The sequence below is a fragment of the Crinia signifera genome, chromosome 3, assembly GCF_055691185.1.
Source record: "Crinia signifera chromosome 3, ASM5569118v1, whole genome shotgun sequence".
Classification (NCBI taxonomy): domain Eukaryota; kingdom Metazoa; phylum Chordata; class Amphibia; order Anura; family Myobatrachidae; genus Crinia; species Crinia signifera.
The window spans coordinates 324,208,847-324,229,230 of NC_139219.1; positions in this window are offsets into that span (position 1 = coordinate 324,208,847).

The following is a 20,384-nucleotide window of genomic DNA, read 5'->3' on the forward strand; positions in this document are numbered from 1 at the left end:
GATGCTCTCTGTATTATATGGCGGTCACTGATGCTCTCTGTATTATATGGCGGTCACTGATGCTCTCTGTATTATATGATGGTCACTGATGCTGTCTGTATTATATGGTGGCCACTGATGATCTCTGTATTATATGGCGTCACTGATGCTCTCTGTATTATATGATGGTCACTGATGCTCTCTGTATTATATGATGGTCACTGATGCTCTCTGTATTATATGGTGGTCACTGATGCTCTCTGTATTATATGGTGGTCACTGATGATCTCTGTATTATATGATGGCCACTGATGATCTCTGTATTATATGGCGGTCACTGATGCTCTCTGTATTATATGATGGTCACTGATGATCTCTGTATTATATGGTGGTCACTGATGCTCTCTGTATTATATGGTGGTCACTGATGATCTCTGTATTATATGATGGTCACTGATGCTCTCTGTATTATATGGCGGTCACTGATGATCTCTGTATTATATGATGGCCACTGATGATCTCTGTATTATATGGCGGTCACTGATGCTCTCTGTATTATATGATGGTCACTGATGATCTCTGTATTATATGGTGGTCACTGATGCTCTCTGTATTATATGGTGGTCACTGATGATCTCTGTATTATATGATGGTCACTGATGCTCTCTGTATTATATGGCGGTCACTGATGATCTCTGTATTATATGATGGTCACTGATGCTCTCTGTATTATATGATGGTCACTGATGCTCTCTGTATTATATGGTGGTCACTGATGCTGTCTGTATTATATAGCGGTCACTGATGCTCTCTGTATTATATGGTGTTACTGATGCGCTCTGTATTATATGATGGTCACTGATGATCTCTGTATTATATGGTGGTCACTGATGATCTCTGTATTATATGGTGGTCACTGATGCTCTCTGTATTATATGGTGGTCACTGATGATCTCTGTATTATATGATGGTCACTGATGCTCTCTGTATTATATGGTGGTCACTGATGCTCTCTGTGTTATATGGTGGTCACTGATGATCTCTGTATTATATGGTTGTCACTGATGCTCTCTGTATTATATGATGGTCACTGATGCTCTCTGTATTATATGGTGGTCACTGATGATCTCTGTGTTATATGATGGTCACTGATGATCTCTGTGTTATATGATGGTCACTGATGATCTCTGTATTATATGATGGTCACTGATGATCTCTGTATTATATGGTGGTCACTGATGCTCTCTGTATTATATGATGGTCACTGATGCTCTGTATTATATGGTGTCACTGATGATCTCTGTATTATATGATGGTCACTGATGCTCTCTGTATTATATGGTAGTCACTGATGCTCTCTGTATTATATGGTGGTCACTGATGATCTCTGTATTATATGATGGTCACTGATGCTCTCTGTATTATATGGTGGTCACTGATGCTCTCTGTGTTATATGGTGGTCACTGATGCTCTCTGTATTATATGATGGTCACTGATGCTCTCTGTATTATATGGTGGTCACTGATGCTCTCTGTGTTATATGGTGGTCACTGATGCTCTCTGTATTATATGATGGTCACTGATGATCTCTGTATTATATGATGGTCACTGATGCTCTCTGTATTATATGGCAGTCACTGATGATCTCTGTATTATATGGTGTCACAGATGCTCTCTGTATTATATGGTGGTCACTGATGCTCTCTGTATTATATGGTGGTCACTGATGCTCTCTGTATTATATGATGGTCACTGATGCTCTCTGTATTATATGGTGGTCACTGATGATCTCTGTGTTATATGATGGTCACTGATGATCTCTGTGTTATATGATGGTCACTGATGATCTCTGTATTATATGATGGTCACTGATGATCTCTGTATTATATGGTGGTCACTGATGCTCTCTGTACTGTATGGCGTCACTGATGCTCTCTGTATTATATGGTGGTCACTGATGCTCTCTGTGTTATATGGTGGTCACTGATGATCTCTGTATTATATGGTGGTCACTGATGATCTCTGTATTATATGGCGGTCGCTGATGCTCTCTGTACTGTATGGTGGTCACTGATGCTCTCTGTACCATATGGTGTCACTGATGATCTCTGTATTATATGGCGTCACTGATGATCTCTGTATTATATGGTGGTCACTGATGATCTCTGTATTATATGGTGGTCACTGATGATCTCTGTATTATATGGTGGTCACTGATGATCTCTGTATTATATGGTGGTCACTGATGATCTCTGTATTATATGGTGGTCACTGATGATCTCTGTATTATATGGTGTCACTGATGATCTCTGTACTGTATGGCAGTGACTAATGCTTCCTGTATTACAATCACTGTAATAGCATCCTCATAACCTGTCGGCTGTAAGGGGCAGACATTTTGGGGTGTGGTACAGGGGTCCGACAGTCGGGATCCCGACAGTCATTAGCCCGACGTCGGGATCCCGACTGGCCGTACTCAGACAGCATGGCGAGCACAACAAAGCCCCTTGCGGGCTCGCCACGCTGCGGGCACCACCACCTATTCTATTCTCCCTCTATGGGGGTCGTGGACCCCCACGAGGGAAAATAGCGGTTGGCTGTCGGGCACCCGGCTGTTTGCGTTTTGACAGTCGGGATCCCGACGTCGGGTAAATGACTGTCGGGATCCCGACTGTCGGGACCGCGTCCGACACCTGACATTTTGTTAGGGCCATTTTTCATTAACAGAAGCAGGAGGAGCGACTGGAGTCGGGACTGCAGGCAAGTAGATCTGCAGGTCCCGGCGGGCAGCAGCAGTGCAGCGATAGCCCCGCAGACCCCCGGCACCCACATTTACTCAGCGCCTCCCTGTCACTGTGGGGTCTGTGGGTCTATTGTTATGCCACTGGTCCGGATCTTCTGTTCTGTACCCTACCATAGAAATGACTAAAGCTTCTGTTTTCATGTTCTAATTCTGGTAAAATGTGATGAGTGATGAAAGCACGGAGACCTGTCACAGAGCGTATACCCTGCAGATGCCAGAGGATATATAGTAACGGCCTCAGGGCCCTGACACAGGAATCCTCCCGCGCTGTCCATCACAGATTATTATAGCTGCTAATGAGGTTACTGCCGAGCGATTCAATGGGTGAGATATCTCACAGAATGGGAACTGTAATAGTGGGTAAGACATAAGCGTCATATGGGCATTGCCATCTTTCCAGTACTTCCTCAAGTCACATTTATCCTTTCTGCAACTAGACAGTGCCAATATCACTAGCAGTGGCGGATCCAGGAGGGGGCTGCAGCACAGCCAGGGGATGGCTGGCAAATTTTAGCCTGAGGGGAAACACAAGCAAGTAGCTGTGCGAACATGGCTAAATAGGCAAAATGACGACAGAGGGTGAATGCAACATCCGGATGTAGGTATGGGGTACCGCAGCAGTTGACATTTGCTAGGATTCCCGTTTTCAAATGCAAAAGCATTTGCTGCCATCTGAGGGGCCTCCGCTATTCCTGTCTCTGTCAGTTGCCTCCGCTTCTCTGCATCAGACTTCTGTAGATTCCAGCTGGGGATCGGTGTTCGGCCATATATCAATGCATTCCGGCCCCCAAGTTGGAGAATTCTACTGGCAAAGTGAGCACGTGGCACCCTGGAATTATACAGCACAGATGGCAACGCCTCTGGAATTATACGGCACACATTGGGCATCCCTGGAATTATGCACGGCACACGGCTGCATCCCTGGAAATATATGTCACACATGGCAGCACCTCTAAGATTATACACGACACATGGCAGCACCCCTGGAATTATACATAACACATGGAGGCACCCCTGGAATTATATATGACACATGGTGGCACCACTGGAATTATACACAACACATGATAGCACCCCTGGAATTATATACGGCACATGTTGGCACGACTGGAATTATACAGCACACCTGGCGGCACCCCTGGATGGATATGGGACACTGTGCAGCATCCCTGGAATTATACGTCAAACATAGCAGGACCCCTTAAATTATACGGCACACATGGGGCACCCCTGGAATTATACACAACACATGGCAGCACCCCTGGAATTATACATGACACATGGCGACACCCCCGGAATTATATACGACACATGGTGGCACCACTGGAATTATACACAACACATGATAGCACCCCTGGAATTATATACGGCACATGTTGGCACCACTGGAATTATACAGCACACCTGGCGACACCCCTGGATGGATATGGAACACTGTGCAGCATCCCTGGAATTATACGTCAAACATAGCAGGACCCCTTAAATTATACGGCACACATGGGGCACCCCTGGAATTATACACAACACATGGCAGCACCCCTGGAATTATACATGACACATGGCGACACCCCCGGAATTATATACGACACATGGTGGCACCACTGGAATTATACACAACACATGATAGCACCCCTGGAATTATATACGGCACATGTTGGCACCACTGGAATTATACAGCACACCTGGCGACACCCCTGGATGGATATGGAACACTGTGCAGCATCCCTGGAATTATACGTCAAACATAGCAGGACCCCTTGAATTATACGGCACACATGGGGCACCCCCGGAATTATACACAACACATGGCAGCACCCCTGGAATTATACATGACACATGGCGACACCCCCGGAATTATATACGACACATGGTGGCACCACTGGAATTATACAGCACACCTGGCGACACCACTGGACTGATATGGGACACTGGGCAGCATCCCTGAAATTATGACACACATGGCAGTACCCCTTCAATTATATGGCACACATGGGGCACCCCTGGAATTATACACGACACATTGGGCGGTATTCAATGAGGCAGATTCGTCAAGTTTTATGGCGAATCTGTGATTTTTTCGTGTGTGTCGGCGATTTTTGGAGCTCCAAAAGCGAATCACCCTATTCAATGAGCTATATTCGCCGATGGCGACCGGCGAATGAAGGACAATTTGCCATATGTTATTCGCTGCAAATCGCTGGGCTTTGTCAATAGGATTTTTCATTGGGATTCGCCGGGATTCGCCATGATTCGCCAATAGTGTATTCAATGAGAAGTTGGCGAATCTATTTCTTGATTCTTATCGCCGTTCTTCACCGACTTTCCCTCGTCATCTTTTTATGGTGAACTTTTATATGAACTTCTGAAATAATTGGTTTTAAGTGTTCAATTTAACTCTGCAAGTGTAATCTAATATTATTTGCTGCCCCTGTGTGATTTTATGGTTGTAGAAGTGCTATATAGATATATATTTAATTTTTTCTGGTAATTTTTTTTTCTCCCACAATGCATTGTTATTACCCATGATTCACATCAATTACCCATGAATCTCCTCCCCACCTCACTCCTTCGTTTGGCCTTTGAGGGGATTACACAGCTTTTGCAGTCTGCTGTATTGGAATCGTTTTTTCAGGGTAATTTGCATTTTTTTGCATTTCACTGCAATTTCTTAAACACTGACTACAGTAATGGAGCTGTTTAGGGATACGCCGGATTGGCTGAGATTCGGCGAATCTCAGCCACGTTGAATAGGGTGACTCGGCGAGTCCCGGCGAATCCCCATGCATGGCGAATCACCACAAAAAAGCCGGCGAATTGATGGCGAATCTAAAAACAGTATCGCCGTGACTGGCGATAAAAGTCATTGAATACCGCCCATGGTGGCACCCCTGGAATTATATATGACACATGGTGGCACCCCTGGAATTATGCAGCACACCTGGCAGCACCCCTGGACTAGTAAGATACCCTGGGCAGTGGGCAGGACAGGACACAGGGCAGCTCTGCAGTAAAAAAAAGGAAAAAATATTTTCAAAATAGCAGTCCCCATATAGTAACCCACCTTAGTAGTGCCCCCATACTAGTGTCCCCCATAGTAGTAGCTCAGTAATGCCCCCATAGCAGCCCTCATGACAGCAGACATCATAGACACGGGTGTGCTGTATGAAATCAACTGCGGGAATGAAGATGTCGCCAATCAGCGGGACTTATATAAGGTCCCGGTCTCGCAAGAAGCCGACAGCAGGAAGATGATGTTTTGCTTCGTCCTGGAATCCGAGTCTGTCGGGAAAAGTGATCGTGAAGTTCGGGCAGGCTCGGATCTCGGAACCACTCCTCCCTAGGGAAACACCAACTGCCAGTGAGTCAGTTTGGAATAGCAGTTGGTATTGCACCCTTATTTGAATTTTGAACTGTGCTGCTGCCCCACCCCTGCATTCCCCACTGGTTACCAGCATTGTAAAGTGGGGGGCGTGGCTATAATGAATCTTGTCATCATTCACCCGAACATCCAAGATTAATCCGGGGGGGGGGGGGGGGGGGGGGGGGGGTGCTGAGCAGATGTGGCTCATCCAGGGTTAGATTAAGAATCCCTTGGACCTGGAAATGGTGGAGGCGTGGCTACTGGGTGTGACCAGTGGTGTGTGGGTGTGGTCAGTGCTGTGCTATCAGCCCCAACATCACAATAAATAAACGGCAGAAGAAACATTCTATAATTTTGCTGTATAGTGATACAATTGTAGTGCTTATTAGTATGCCGCCATGGAATTATACTGCACACCTTGCAGCACCCCTGGATGGATATGAGACACATGGAGCACCCCTGGAATTATACTCGCCACATAACAGCATCCCTGGAATTATACATGACACATGGCAGCATCCCTGGAATTATATACAACACATGGTGGATCCCCTGGAGTTATATACGACACATGGTGGCACCACTGGAATTATACAGCACACCTGGCGGCACCCCTGGACTGATGCGGGACACTGGGCAGCATCCCTGGAATTATACACAACACATGGCAGCACCTTATACACGACACATGGTGGCACCCCTGGAATTATGCAGCACACCTTGCAGCACCCCTGGATGGATATGGGACACTGGGCAGCATCCCTGGAATTATACATCATACATAGCCGGACCCCTTAAATTATACAGCTGAGCACATCGCAGGTACGGGCACCTTTCAGAGCTCCTGTCCATGCACCATGTTTTCTGGGTGTGTCAGAAGAATGGAGGCGTGTCCAGATGTTTTTGGGACTCTGACGACAGCACCGGCCATGATCGGCCTGTCTCAGGCACAGCTTAGTGGAAGCCTCAGACCTACTTACAACTGCACAGACAGCAAAGTCTCTTCGATGGTTCGGGAGTTGCGTATATGTATCTGCGAGGCGATACGTTTCCTGCGCTGCTGTCCTAGAAATCATTAACTTTTCAGAATCTTATACCCTGAACACTGGGGAGGAGGGTGTGCACTTCCAATAAATAGGCGTGGCCTCATGACGTATAAGGGCAGGCCTCCTGAAGCGTGTACCATGGGGGCATGACTGCTCGTGAAGGCCCCATTCTTATTCAGAGCCGGTGCAAGGTGCCGGTGCGCCCCAGGCGGGGGGGGAGGGGCGCCCCGGTGCTCACCCGCTCCACGGGAGGGGAGTGGGGAGGAATACGGACGCCGTGCTGCTCCTGGGGGGGGGGCAGATGCGGCCGGCGTGCTGATTTGGGGGGGGGGAGAGGGATACGGCCGCCGTGCTGTTCAGGTGTACATACTCACCCTTCAGGAGCTCGGGTCTAGCTCAGCGGGCGGGAGGGAGAGCTGGAAGTCTGGCTTAGCGGGCAGGAGGGAGGCCTCGCAGTTCAGTCCCGGCGCAGTGTGACTGACATCTTCCTCCACCCACACTGTGTACAGCCACTCAGCCGGGCAGCGCTGAGCACTTGGCTCACCCTCAGACGCTGCCCGGTTGAGCGGCTGTACGCGGTGCGGGTGGAGGAAAATGTCAGTTAACATGCACCAGGGTCCGGGACTGAACTGCACACAGCGCAGCAAGCCCTCCCAACTGCCCGCTAAGCCAGACCTCCAGCTCTCCCTCCTGCCCTGCTCCCAACTACCGCCCCCCAGTGGCCGGCGCCCTAGGGCAAATGCCTAACACTGCCTAGTGGTGGCGCCGGCCCTGTTCTTATTAATAAGTCTTCTGGGAGCTGCAGTGCCCTGCTGCTGACTGCACAGTGCAGAGAAGGAGAGGCACTCTTTGTGAGTGCCTCTCCTCTGACCACAGGATACTGCACTACATGGGTTGTACACCAGGAAAATGCCTGAATTATGGGACTGCCCTGATGTAATCGGGAGAATTGGCAGGTGTGCTGAAGACCATGATAATATCTAGGGGTGGTACTTGAGGGCAGCACCGTCGCTTCCACATGGCACCAGCAATGTCAGGCAGGATGCCTATAAGGGCCTCTAATTGGCCTGATAGACCCATTAGACTGCAGGGAAAAATTAGACCTATAAATAATTACTAGCACCCACAAGGAAAAATACACAATCTCCGAGTTGGCAGCTCCGATAGATCCTGTATACTGTGTGGTGCAGATTGCTTGTGATGCCCACAAATCTGCCAGTTTTCTCTACACTAAGCCGAACGTACAGTCGTTTATTACAGTTTGCAGCCCTTTGAGGTTGTTTATGAAATGATGAGATTTGGGTCAGGTTATGTTTAGGATGCAGGAGGGGGTTAGGGTTAGGCTGCTGGGGTGTGGGAGGTTAGGCTGCGAAGAGGCAGTTAGGGTAAGGCCACAGGAGGGGTGATTTAGGGGTAGAACCAGGGGTAGGGTAAAAATACTTAAGACCCCCATACACTGGCCCCAATTTGTCCTAAGGACAAGTCGGACCAGTTTGCCCAGAGCTCCCCAGGAGGCTCACATGCGATCTGGCACTTGATGTGCCATTTTTACATGCAATAAATCGCATGCGATTTATTGCATGTAGTTCTCCCAGGGAGCTGCTGCGTTGGTGGAGGGAGGGTAGCAGGGTCCGGTCAGCTGGTGGTGGTGGCAGGGGCGGGCAGCGGGGTGCTGGGGCAGCGGGGTGTCGCCGCGTCCCCGGCACCCGGCTCTCGCCACAGCAGCCTCCCTCTTCCTCTAGCCGGGTGATGACACGTCCCCGGGCCTCGCCACAGCATCCTCCTCCTTCAGCTCCCCTCTGCCACGCCGGCCGCACGCTGCTCCAGAGGCCGGGATGGTGGAGCTCCATGGATCCGTTAGTATTCTGACCAGCGGCGGCTCTTACCTCCGCGGCTGCCATCGCTCTGCTTGTTGTCCCTTCCCTGCAGCCCACAGGTAAAAACCGCCACTGATTCTGACTGTAATTTGCCCAACTACGGTGATATCATGCCCTGCCTATGCAGGGGCGTAGCGAGGGCGGGGCCACGCACCACAAACTCTACCGCCCACTACGAGCTCACCCGCACGCCCAGCTCCCCCGCCTCCAGTGTCCTGACTCCTGCGCTGCCCGGCCGTGGCTCACAATATCAGCTGTGTGAGCCATGGCCGGGCGGCACAGAAGTCAGGACACAAATTCAAGTCTCTTACTGGACTGCGAGCCAATAGGCACTTGCTGTCCAGCAGCCAATCAGGAGCAGCATTGGTGGCTGCTGGACTGTCAGCACCTATTGGCTAGCGGTCCAGCAGACTTGAAAATAGCGGTGGACAGCCGAGCAACACACCGATCCTTCTGCCCGGCTGTCGGAGTGGGCTGCAGGAGGATTTTACTCTCCTCTTGGCAACAAGCAATTTCAGTCACCCTCGGCAACGAGCAATTTCAGTCCCCCTTGGCAATGAGCAATTTCAGTGCCCCTTGGCAATGAGCAATTTCAGTCACCCTTGGCAATGGGCTATTTCAGTCCCCCTTGGCAATGAGCAATTTCAGTCACCCTTGGCATCAAGTATGAAGCCCCTTGGCATCGAGCAGGAAGACCCTTGGCATCAATCATGAAGCCCCTGGCATCGAGCATGAAGTTCCTAGCAATGAGCATGTAGGTAAGTAGCAAAACATGCCCTTGCTCTGGGCACCATGGCACCTAGCTACACCACTGAGCCTATGTGATATTATTACTATTATTATTATTATTATTATTATTATAATAAAGATATCTGTGCTTCATAGATACATATTTGCAGGTACCACCGCAAAACAAATGTATGTTTTCAGGGGACACCGCTCAAACATGCTTTGATTAAAAAAATAGAACTATTTCATTCAGTTCATTTGGCAATGCATTTCTATGGACTCTGTACCCAATGAAATGGATTGCCCATTGAGATTAATAGAAAAACCCACTCCAGTGTGATTATATCTATGGAGCCGTCCATGGGGATTCTGCAAATCTCCGCCTAATAGATCCGACTGCTCCACAGTTCCCACGCAGAAAATCGCCACTTCTATGCGAAACGCACGCAGTATTTCTTCCTGAATGCAAGCGCCTCCACAAATCGCAGTAAAACCGAGGTTCGTGCAGGTGCTGGATTTGCTCCTGACTGTAAATGAGGCCCCTGGCGTTAGTGTTTTATGACCCTGTGAGTTACACCATATATCTGTGAGCATAGATCAGCCTAGAGCTGTGCTGTCGTCCTGCACAGTGACAGATATGTCTGATGTCTTTGTAGTGCTCCCTCTGTTCCAGTACAACCTGCTGCGTTACTGTGTCTTAAGTCAGAGGATTTCCCTCAAAGCTGTTATTCTGTTCTGTTTACCTGACACAAAGCCGCGTGTCTGTGCTGCGCAGTCATTTATCACAATCTGTCAGCACAGGGCCTAATCCGCCTCTCAGCATGGAGCGCCTCTATCTAGGCTGTGAGCATGTGCAAGACATAGGCTGCAAGAACTGTAAAACACAGAAAATAACATGTTCTGTATTTACAACGTCGTTTATTCCCGCTTCAAAGGCGATGACAGTGGTGCTAAATCCTGAATCAATAGGCTGCCCCAGGGCGTCAGGTGTGCTCGTCTGGAGAGAGATTACCTAGCAGGGGTTGCAGCCCATAATTCCTCTTCCCATATTAGGCCAGCTCAATTCTATAATGGGAGCGTCATGGACTGTGCTACATGTTTTATCAGGAAAGGTAGACATAATGCATGTCTAACGTTTGTCAATGTCTAACTAATGCATGTCTAACTGTTGCCAATGTCTAAATAATGCATGTCTAACTGTTGTCAATGTCTTACTGATGCATGTCTAACTTTTGTCAATGTCTTACTAATGCTTGTCTAACTTTTGTCAATGTCTAACTAATGCATGTCTATCTTTTGTTAATGTCTATCTAATACATGTCTAACTGTTGTCAATGTCTAAATAATGCATGTCTAACTGTTGTCAATGTCTTACTAATGCTTGTCTAACTCTTGTCAATGTCTAACTAATGCATGTCTAGTCTTTGTCCATGTCTAACTAATGCATGTCTAACTTTTGTCAATGTCTAACTAATGCTTGTCTAACTTTTGTCAATGTCTAACTAGTGCATGTCTAACTTTTGTCAATGTCTCACTAATGCATATCTAACTTTTGTCAATGTCTATCTAATGCATGTCTAACTTTTGTCAATGTCTTACTAAATGTATGTCTAACTTTTGTCAATGTCTAACTAATGCATGTCTAACTTTTGTCAATGTCTTGCTAATGCTTGTATAACTTTTGTCAGTCTGACTAATGCATGTCTAACTTGTGTCAATGTCTTACTAATGTATGTCTAACTTTTGTCAATGTCTAACTAACGCATGTCTAACTTTTGTCAATGTCTTGCTAATGCTTGTCTAACTTGTGTCAATGTCTTACTAATGCTTATCTAACTTTTTTCAATGTCTAACGCATGTCTAACTTTTGTCAATGTCTTACTAATGCTTGTCTAACTTTTGTCAATGTCTTACTAATGCTTGTCTAACTTTTGTCAATGTCTAATGCATGACTAACTTTTGTCAATGTCTTACTTACGCTTGTCTAACTTTTGTCAATGTCTAAATAATGCATGTCTAACTTTTGTCAATGTCTTACTGATGCATGTCTAACTTTTGTCAATGTCTTACTAATGCTTGTCTAACTTTTGACAATGTCTAACTAATGTATGTCTATTCTTTGTCAATGTCTAACTAATGCATGTCTAACTTTTGTCAATGTCTAACTAATGCTTGTCTAACTTTTGGCAATGTCTAACTAATGCATGTCTAACTTTTGGCAATGTCTAACTAATGCATGTCTATTCTTTGTCAATGTCTAACTAATGCATGTCTAACTTTTGTCAATGTCTAACTAATGCTTGTCTAACTTTTGTCAATGTCTAACTAATGCATGTCTAACTTGTGGCAATGTCTAACTAACGCATGTCTAACTTTTGTCAATGTCTTACTAATGCTTGTCTAACTTTTGTCAATGTCTAACTAATCCATGTCTATCTTTTGTTAATGTCTATCTAATACATGTCTAACTGTTGTCAATGTCTAAATAATGCATGTCTAACTGTTGTCAATGTCTTACTAATGCTTGTCTAACTCTTGTCAATGTCTAACTAATGCATGTCTAGTCTTTGTCCATGTCTAAATAATGCATGTCTAACTTTTGTCAATGTCTAACTAATGCTTGTCTAACTTTTGTCAATGTCTCACTAATGCATGTCTAACTTTTGTCAATGTCTATCTAATGCAGAGGCTTCAAACACAAGGGCCGCGGGCAAAATCCGGCCCGCCAGACCTCTTCATGTGGCCCGCACAGCCGCCGCCAGCCTTCACCTTTTATTCTCGATTTTTTTTTTTAAACAAGAAAGCCGCCTCTTCAGCGCATGCGCGGCAGCCTACAAGCCAGAGAACGTCTGCCCTCTAGCGCAGTGCCGCCGGTCGTCAACCCCTCCTCCGCTCCCACCTGCTGTATAGGAGCCAGAGAGAGGAAATAGCAGGTCCGTCGTGGTGAATGGTGCTGCTGCTGCTGTGCGCTCCAGGTCACTTACTGCTGAGTGTGCACTGCACAGTGACCGGGAGCACGTTGCCCCCCACTCCTGGATAGATAGTGCGAGGAGCGCTACTCACAGGAGGGAGGGGGAAATGCACCTGTGTGAGAGCGCAGCTGTGTCCTTGGTGGTGGAGCAGCTCAGACTGGAGTGGACGCATCAGAGCGGGTAAGTGTCAAACTCTCTGCCTATGTGTGTGTGTGTGTGCACTGGCACATTGCAGCCCATCATTAATTGCTGTGTCCCATGATAATAAGCAGGACATATGCCCTAAGACCGAGTGCTGCCCCCCTGTGCAGGCAGCGTGTGCCCTAATGCACTGCAGTTCACAGCAATAGCAGGAGGGAAATGCTACTGCTGAGTATACAATAATTGAATGCAGTGACAATAATTTATGATAATAAAGAGTGGACACACAGTCCTACAGATACAACCGGCCCTTTGAGGGTGACCAAACTGCTGATGCGGCCCCCGATGAATTTGAGTTTGACACCCCTGATCTAATGCATGTCTAACTTTTGTCAATGTCTTACTAAATGTATGTCTAACTTTTGTCAATGTCTTACTAATGCTTGTCTAACTTGTGTCAATGTCTTACTAATGCTTGTCTAACGTTTGTCAATGTCTAACGCATGTCTAACTTTTGTTAATGTCTTACTAATGCTTGTCTAACTTTTGTCAATGTCTTACTAATGCTTGTCTAACTTTTGTCAATGTCTAACTAATGTATGTCTATTCTTTGTCAATGTCTAACTAATGCATGTCTAACTTTTGTCAATGTCTAACTAATGCTTGTCTAACTTTTGGCAATGTCTAACTTTTGTCAATGTCTAACTAATGCATGTCTATTCTTTGTCAATGTCTAACTAATGCATGTCTAACTTTTGTCAATGTCTAACTAATTCTTGTCTAACTTTTGTCAATGTCTAACTAATGCATGTCTAACTTTTGTCAATGTCTAACTAATGCTTGTCTAACTTTTGTCAATGTCTAACTAGTGCATGTCTAACTTTTGTCAATGTCTAACTAATGCATGTTTATCTTTTGTCAATGTCTAACTAATGTATGTATGTATGTTTAACTTTTGTCAATGTCTAATGCATGTCTAACTTTTGTTAACCCTTTCAGGTCCAAGTGGGCAGGCAGCTGACATCCAGTGATGTCAGCCGCCTGAGCCCAGTGCCCACGTCACCAGTCAATTTCCATGGGTGTTCCCATGGGCTAGACTAACCGCCAACACCCCACACCCACAATGTTGGGTGTCTGTTCGTCTTGGCCACATGCACCCAGTGTATGCACAGGCGCAGAAACATCTGTCCCCGTGCGAACGTACAATCCATGTGAATGGACCAGAATAATCCCCATTGTCTGTCAGCCTTCTGGAACCCATTTTTGGAATGTGGAAAGATGCCCACACAAGCACGAGGAGAGTATACAAACTCCACACAGTTAGGGCCATAGTGGGGATCGATCCAATGACCTCAGTGCTGTGCGGCAGTAATGCTAACCATTACACCATCCGTGCTGCCTATTGTGAGCAATACTGCAATGACAACACATGTGCAGTCTGAAGACAACCACTCTGTTGTAGGATAATCGACAGGGCACGATGTGTATGATCATGCAGCTCATAACTTACCCTCCAGCACTAACTGGGGGTCTTTGTCGACATCGAGATAAAAAAAAACTGAAAACTTATGTCAACCTTTTCATGTGTCAACCTTTTCCACAACAGAGTTTTAATGGTGTCAACCCTTTGACCATGTCGACTTTTTGCATGTCAACCTTTTACATGTGTTGGACTAGACACTGTACAGACCATCTCCCACACACCTATCTCTGCCAAAACGTCCTGGTGGTGTGCGTGTGCCTGTACCTGTACCATGGGCACGGAATCGATGTGACTGAGGGCATCCGTCGCTATTGGAAACAGGCGGTAATGAGCTGTGGCCGGGAACGTTATTCTGGTTAATGCCCGGACCAGTTGTTATTGTCAGTGCTTTACTAGTATTGTCACTGTGTTATTTTACATCATTAAATCCGGCAGCGGGATCTGTGTGATTAGATGTGTTCTAGAGGCTGCAGAAATAGACGTTTACAAAGAGGATTCATGTACTGTAGCATTTAATTCTAATTAGAAATTGGATTTTCAGGGCAGATAGTGGGATTGTGTTACCCAGGCAGAGACAGCGGTTTACAGATGCACTGACTGCAGATACTGACCTTCGAGGTAAGAAGAGGCGTCAGCCGGCGTTGTCAGAGGAACGGGGAGTGTGTGACGCACTTTACCCAATGCAGCGAGACCAGCACCTGCGGGAATAAAATACAGTGTCTGAGCTGTGGTATCAATACAGTATTTACTGTACTGGATGCGAGAGTGCTTTGTGCACTGCTCTGTGTGCGGTGTATAGGGTACACATAATAAAGGCTATTTCTCTGTGTTACAATTCATGTTAAAGAAGGGACAAATTAATTACCAATACACATATTAAAGAATATCTCTAAAATAGTTGTATAATATTGCGCTAATTTGTGCTAAGCGGTCTAGCGCTACTTTGCTCTATGACAGGTAAGCGGTAACTTTGGGCCAGTGGTGTAACAATAGCGCCGCAGACGGTGGGGAGGTGCCGAGTAAGTGTGGGGGCCGGGGGTCTGCAGGGGCTATTGTTATGCTGCTGCCTGCTGGGACCTGCCTTACCCTCCTGGCTCCTTATGAAAAAATGTCCTTCACAAAATGGCCGCCTCCTTACAGCAAACAGGGAGGGGGGGAGTGAAAAGAGGTGGGGAGAGGGCGGAGCCACATGGGCAACTACTTGTTGGGGGCATAGCCATAGCGATAGCATAGTTTTAGCCACGCCCCCGACGTGCAATGCCATTTTTATGGCATTGCACTGCGGTGGGCGGGGCTAAACCGGCGCTATTTGCGTCAATTAACCCGCGGCCCCCCTCTGAGGGGGGGGGGTCGTGGGTGCCGGCAGGGGGCGTGGGAGCCAGGTGTTTTTGCCAGAGGGTTGCCCCTCTTTCCGGGGGGCCGGGAGGGGGACCCGACCGGCCATTCCGGGAGGGTAGGCAACCCTGTAGAGGAGTCTGCCATCTCCTCCTCTAGCAACTTGGAGCGAATGCCCCTGCAAAGTTTGAAACTCGACGAGGGTGTTTACTCCGGGGTTTGCACATACATAGTTGCGCATTTACAAACATCGGACAGGAGAGGGAATGCGGCCCGAAGCAAGGGCGTCTGAGTCGCCCCTGCAAACCGAAGGCACAATGAAGGTAAGACCTAAAAATTTACACAATTGGTTAGTCTTAGGGATGGATTTGGGGCGCGGTTCCCCTTGGGTTGGTGTTGCCTGGTTGCCTTGGGGTGGCACACCTGATCATTTATTTAGCACTATTTATTTAAATTTTCACTAATAGTCTACTTTCCAGCACTTTCCATTTTGTAACACTTTTTAACCCCCTAGCTTCTGCTTCTGACTTATTAACACATTAACACGTTAGATTTTCGTTTGTGTGCTACCCTGGGGTAACTGGCTTTCACCGGCTATTTTTGGGGTTCCGTGCCCCTGATGCAAACTTAGTATTAGGTACCCAGCAGAGATACTGAGGTCCCCATGAAGCTGGTACTCACTTACTATATTCCAGCGCTGTCTTGTCTCTCTTACTACTCACTGTGAACTGACAGCAGAACGGTGAAGCAGGCTGTAATACAGGTGAGGGGGACACTACCCCTTACTGCTCACTGTGAACTGACAGCAGGACGGTGAAGCGGGCTGTAATACAGGTGAGGGGGACACTCCCTCTTACTGCTCACTGTGAACTGACAGCAGAGCAGTGAAGCGGGCTGTAATACAGGTGAGGGGGACACTCCCTCTTACTGCTCACTGTGAACTGACAGCAGAGCAGTGAAGCAGGCTGTAATACAGGTGAGGGGGGGGACACTCCCCATTACTGCTCACTGTGAACTGACAGCAGAGCAGTGAAGCAGGCTGTAATACAGGTGAGGGGGGGACACTCCCCCTTACTGCTCACTGTGAACTGACAGCAGAGCAGTGAAGCAGGCTGTAATACAGCTGAGGGGGGGGGGGGACACTCTCCCTTACTGCTCACTGTGAACTGACAGCAGAGCAGTGAAGCAGGCTGTAATACAGGTGGGGGGGACACTCCCCCTTACTGCTCACTGTGAACTGACAGCAGAGCAGTGAAGCAGGCTGTAATACAGGTGAGGGGGGGGGGGGGGGGGACACTCTCCCTTACTGCTCACTGTGAACTGACAGCAGAGCAGTGAAGCAGGCTGTAATACAGGTGGGGGGGGACACTCCCCCTTACTGCTCACTGTGAACTGACAGCAGAGCAGTAAAGCAGGCTGTAATACAGGTGGGGGGGACACTCCCCCTTACTGCTCACTGTGAACTGACAGCAGAGCAGTGAAGCAGGCTGTAATACAGGTGAGGGGGGGGGGGGGGGGGACACTCTCCCTTACTGCTCACTGTGAACTGACAGCAGAGCAGTGAAGCAGGCTGTAATACAGGTGAGGGGGGGGGGACACTCCCCCTTACTGCTCACTGTGAACTGACAGCAGGACGGTGAAGCGGGCTGTAATACAGGTGGGGGGGACACTCCCCCTTACTGCTCACTGTTCAGTACAGTGCTTCTGCCCAGCGCCCACTGCCCTCGGAGGCTGGGGATAGCCCAGAGCATCAGACCTGGATGGGTGAAGCCTGGGGGCGGTGACCCCTTTATTGTGGGGTCTCCACTCTCCCAGGTACCCCAGGTACCCCGTCCAGGGCTGACCAGCCATGGTGCTCAGGTGATGATGACACCGCTGGCTGTTGGAGCCCAGTGCTTGTTCCAAAATACGGAGGATCGCGTGAAGGTGAGGTATTCACGTGAAGTCAACCACTTTTACCAAGGTCAAACCCCATTTTGGCATGGCTGCCGGGGAGTTCCGCCTCAGGAAACCTCAATGTTAGGAGGTATGATGGTGTCCCATGTATAAGACATCAATAAATTACTATATTGTGTATGAATTGGGTAATACACCTAAGACCCACCAGATGCAAGTGTACACACCTCTATCCCTTATGGATGTTCACTTATTTGCCTTTTCTCAGATCAAACTATTGTCTCTCCAGTTATCTGTATCTCTAATAAACCTAATAAACGTGACGTGATAGAGGAAATCTGATATCTGCACTGAATTCAGGATCCCTAAATTAGGTGAAAAGATATATTTATTTTTACATGACACATTCCACTCAGACCAGATTCCCGCTGCAGTCACTGACTATTTATCAAACTGGAACAGAACATACAGCAGATGGAAGCAGTCTGGACAATGTCATTCGATCAAAGAAGTCATTAGAAACTGCTTTACAGGTGCTTGTAATTTCCTTCCTGCTGGAAAACACACGTGTACTCCCCAGGGTACAGGAAGTAACTCCGGAGGTCTCTGATACATCTGCCAAATCTCCACATACTGCCCTTAACAAATATAGACAGACGGTCAGAGCCACAAGTGGATGAACTGAGGTGAGAGACGTAGGCAGACAGAGTCACACACGGATGTACTAAGGGGACAGACGCAGCCAGACATAACCGCACACGGATGTACTAAGGGGACAGACGCAGCCAGACAGAACCGCACACGGATGTACTAAGGGGACAGACGCAGCCAGACATAACCGCACACGGATGTACTAAGGGGACAGACGCAGCCAGACAGAACCGCACATGGATGTACTAAGGGGACAGACGCAGCCAGACAGAACCCGCACACGGATGTACTAAGGGGACAGACGCAGCCAGACAGAGTCACACACGGATGTACTAAGGGGACAGACGCAGCCAGACAGAACCGCACACGGATGTACTAAGGGGACAGACGCAGCCAGACAGAACCGCACACGGATGTACTAAGGGGACAGACGCAGCCAGACAGAACCGCACACGGATGTACTAAGGGGACAGACGCAGCCAGACAGAACCGCACACGGATGTACTAAGGGGACACACGCAGCCAGAAAGAACCGCACACGGATGTACTAAGGGGACAGAAGCAGCCAGACAGAGCCGCACACGGATGTACTAAGGGGACAGACGCAGCCAGACAGAACCGCACACGGATGTACTAAGGGGACAGACGCAGCCAGACAGAACCGCACACGGATGTACTAATGGGACAGACGCAGCCAGACAGAACCGCACACGGATGTACTAAGGGGACAGACGCAGCCAGACAGAACCACACACGGATGTACTAAGGGGACAGACGCAGCCAGACAGAACCGCACACGGATGTACTAAGGGGACAGACGCAGCCAGACAGAACCGCACACGAACGCACTGTGGGGACAGACGCAGCCAGACAGAGCCGCACACGGATGTACTAAGGGGACAGAAGCAGCCAGACAGAGCCGCACACGGATGTACTAAGGGGACAGACGCAGCCAGACAGAACCGCACACGGATGTACTAAGGGGACAGACGCAGCCAGACAGAACCGCACACGGATGTACTAATGGGACAGACGCAGCCAGACAGAACCGCACACGGATGTACTAAGGGGACAGACGCAGCCAGACAGAACCGCACACGGATGTACTAAGGGGACAGACGCAGCCAGACAGAACCGCACACGGATGTACTAAGGGGACAGACGCAGCCAGACAGAACTGCACACGGATGTACTAAGGGGACAGATGCAGCCAGACAGAGTCACACATGGATGTACTAAGGGGACAGACGCAGCCAGACAGAACCGCACACGGATGTACTAAGGGGACAGACGCAGCCAGAGAGAACCGCACTCGTATGTACTAAGGTGACAGACGCAGCCAGACAGCTCCGCACACGGACGTGCTAAAGCCAGACAGACGTAGCCAGACAGAACTGCACACGGACGTAGTAAGGTGACATGTTTAGGGGTGTAGCCAGTCTCCAGAGGGGGTGTGACCAGCTGTCACAGAGGCTTGGCTAATGATTATAATGAGTATACTCAGGGCCCTTTCATAAAACTGCTCAATATCTAATTTTTTTTTTTTACCGGTCACCACTCATCACAGGCATAGGCGAATCTAAGGGGTGGTCCGGGGGTGCACCGGATCACCCATTAGACTGCCGGCCGCACACCATTTAAATAAACGACGGCAGAAAGAGCTGTGCACTGCCGGGCTGTATAGTCTAAGCAAAGCAGGTCCGTTGATATTTTCAATTCTCCCACTGAATCGCGAGCCAATAGGAGCTCGCAGTCCAGCAGCCAATCAGGAGCAGCCACGAATACTGCCAATGCTGCTCCTGATTGGCTGCTTGACTGTGAGCTCCTATTGGCTCAGAGTCCAGTGGGAGAATTGAAAATATTGATGGACCTGCTTAGACTATACATTCGGGCAGCACACAGCTCTCTCTGCCCGGCTGTCATTTCTTTAAATTGTGTGCATCCAGCGGCTGTTGGCAACCCCCTTGGCAACGAGCAATTCCCTCCACCTTGGCAATGAGCAATTTCACTCCCACTCGGCAATGAGCAATTCTCCACCCCTTGGATACGATCAACCCCCCCCCCCTCCCCCCCTTGGCAACAAGCAATTTCACTCCCCCTTTGCAATGAG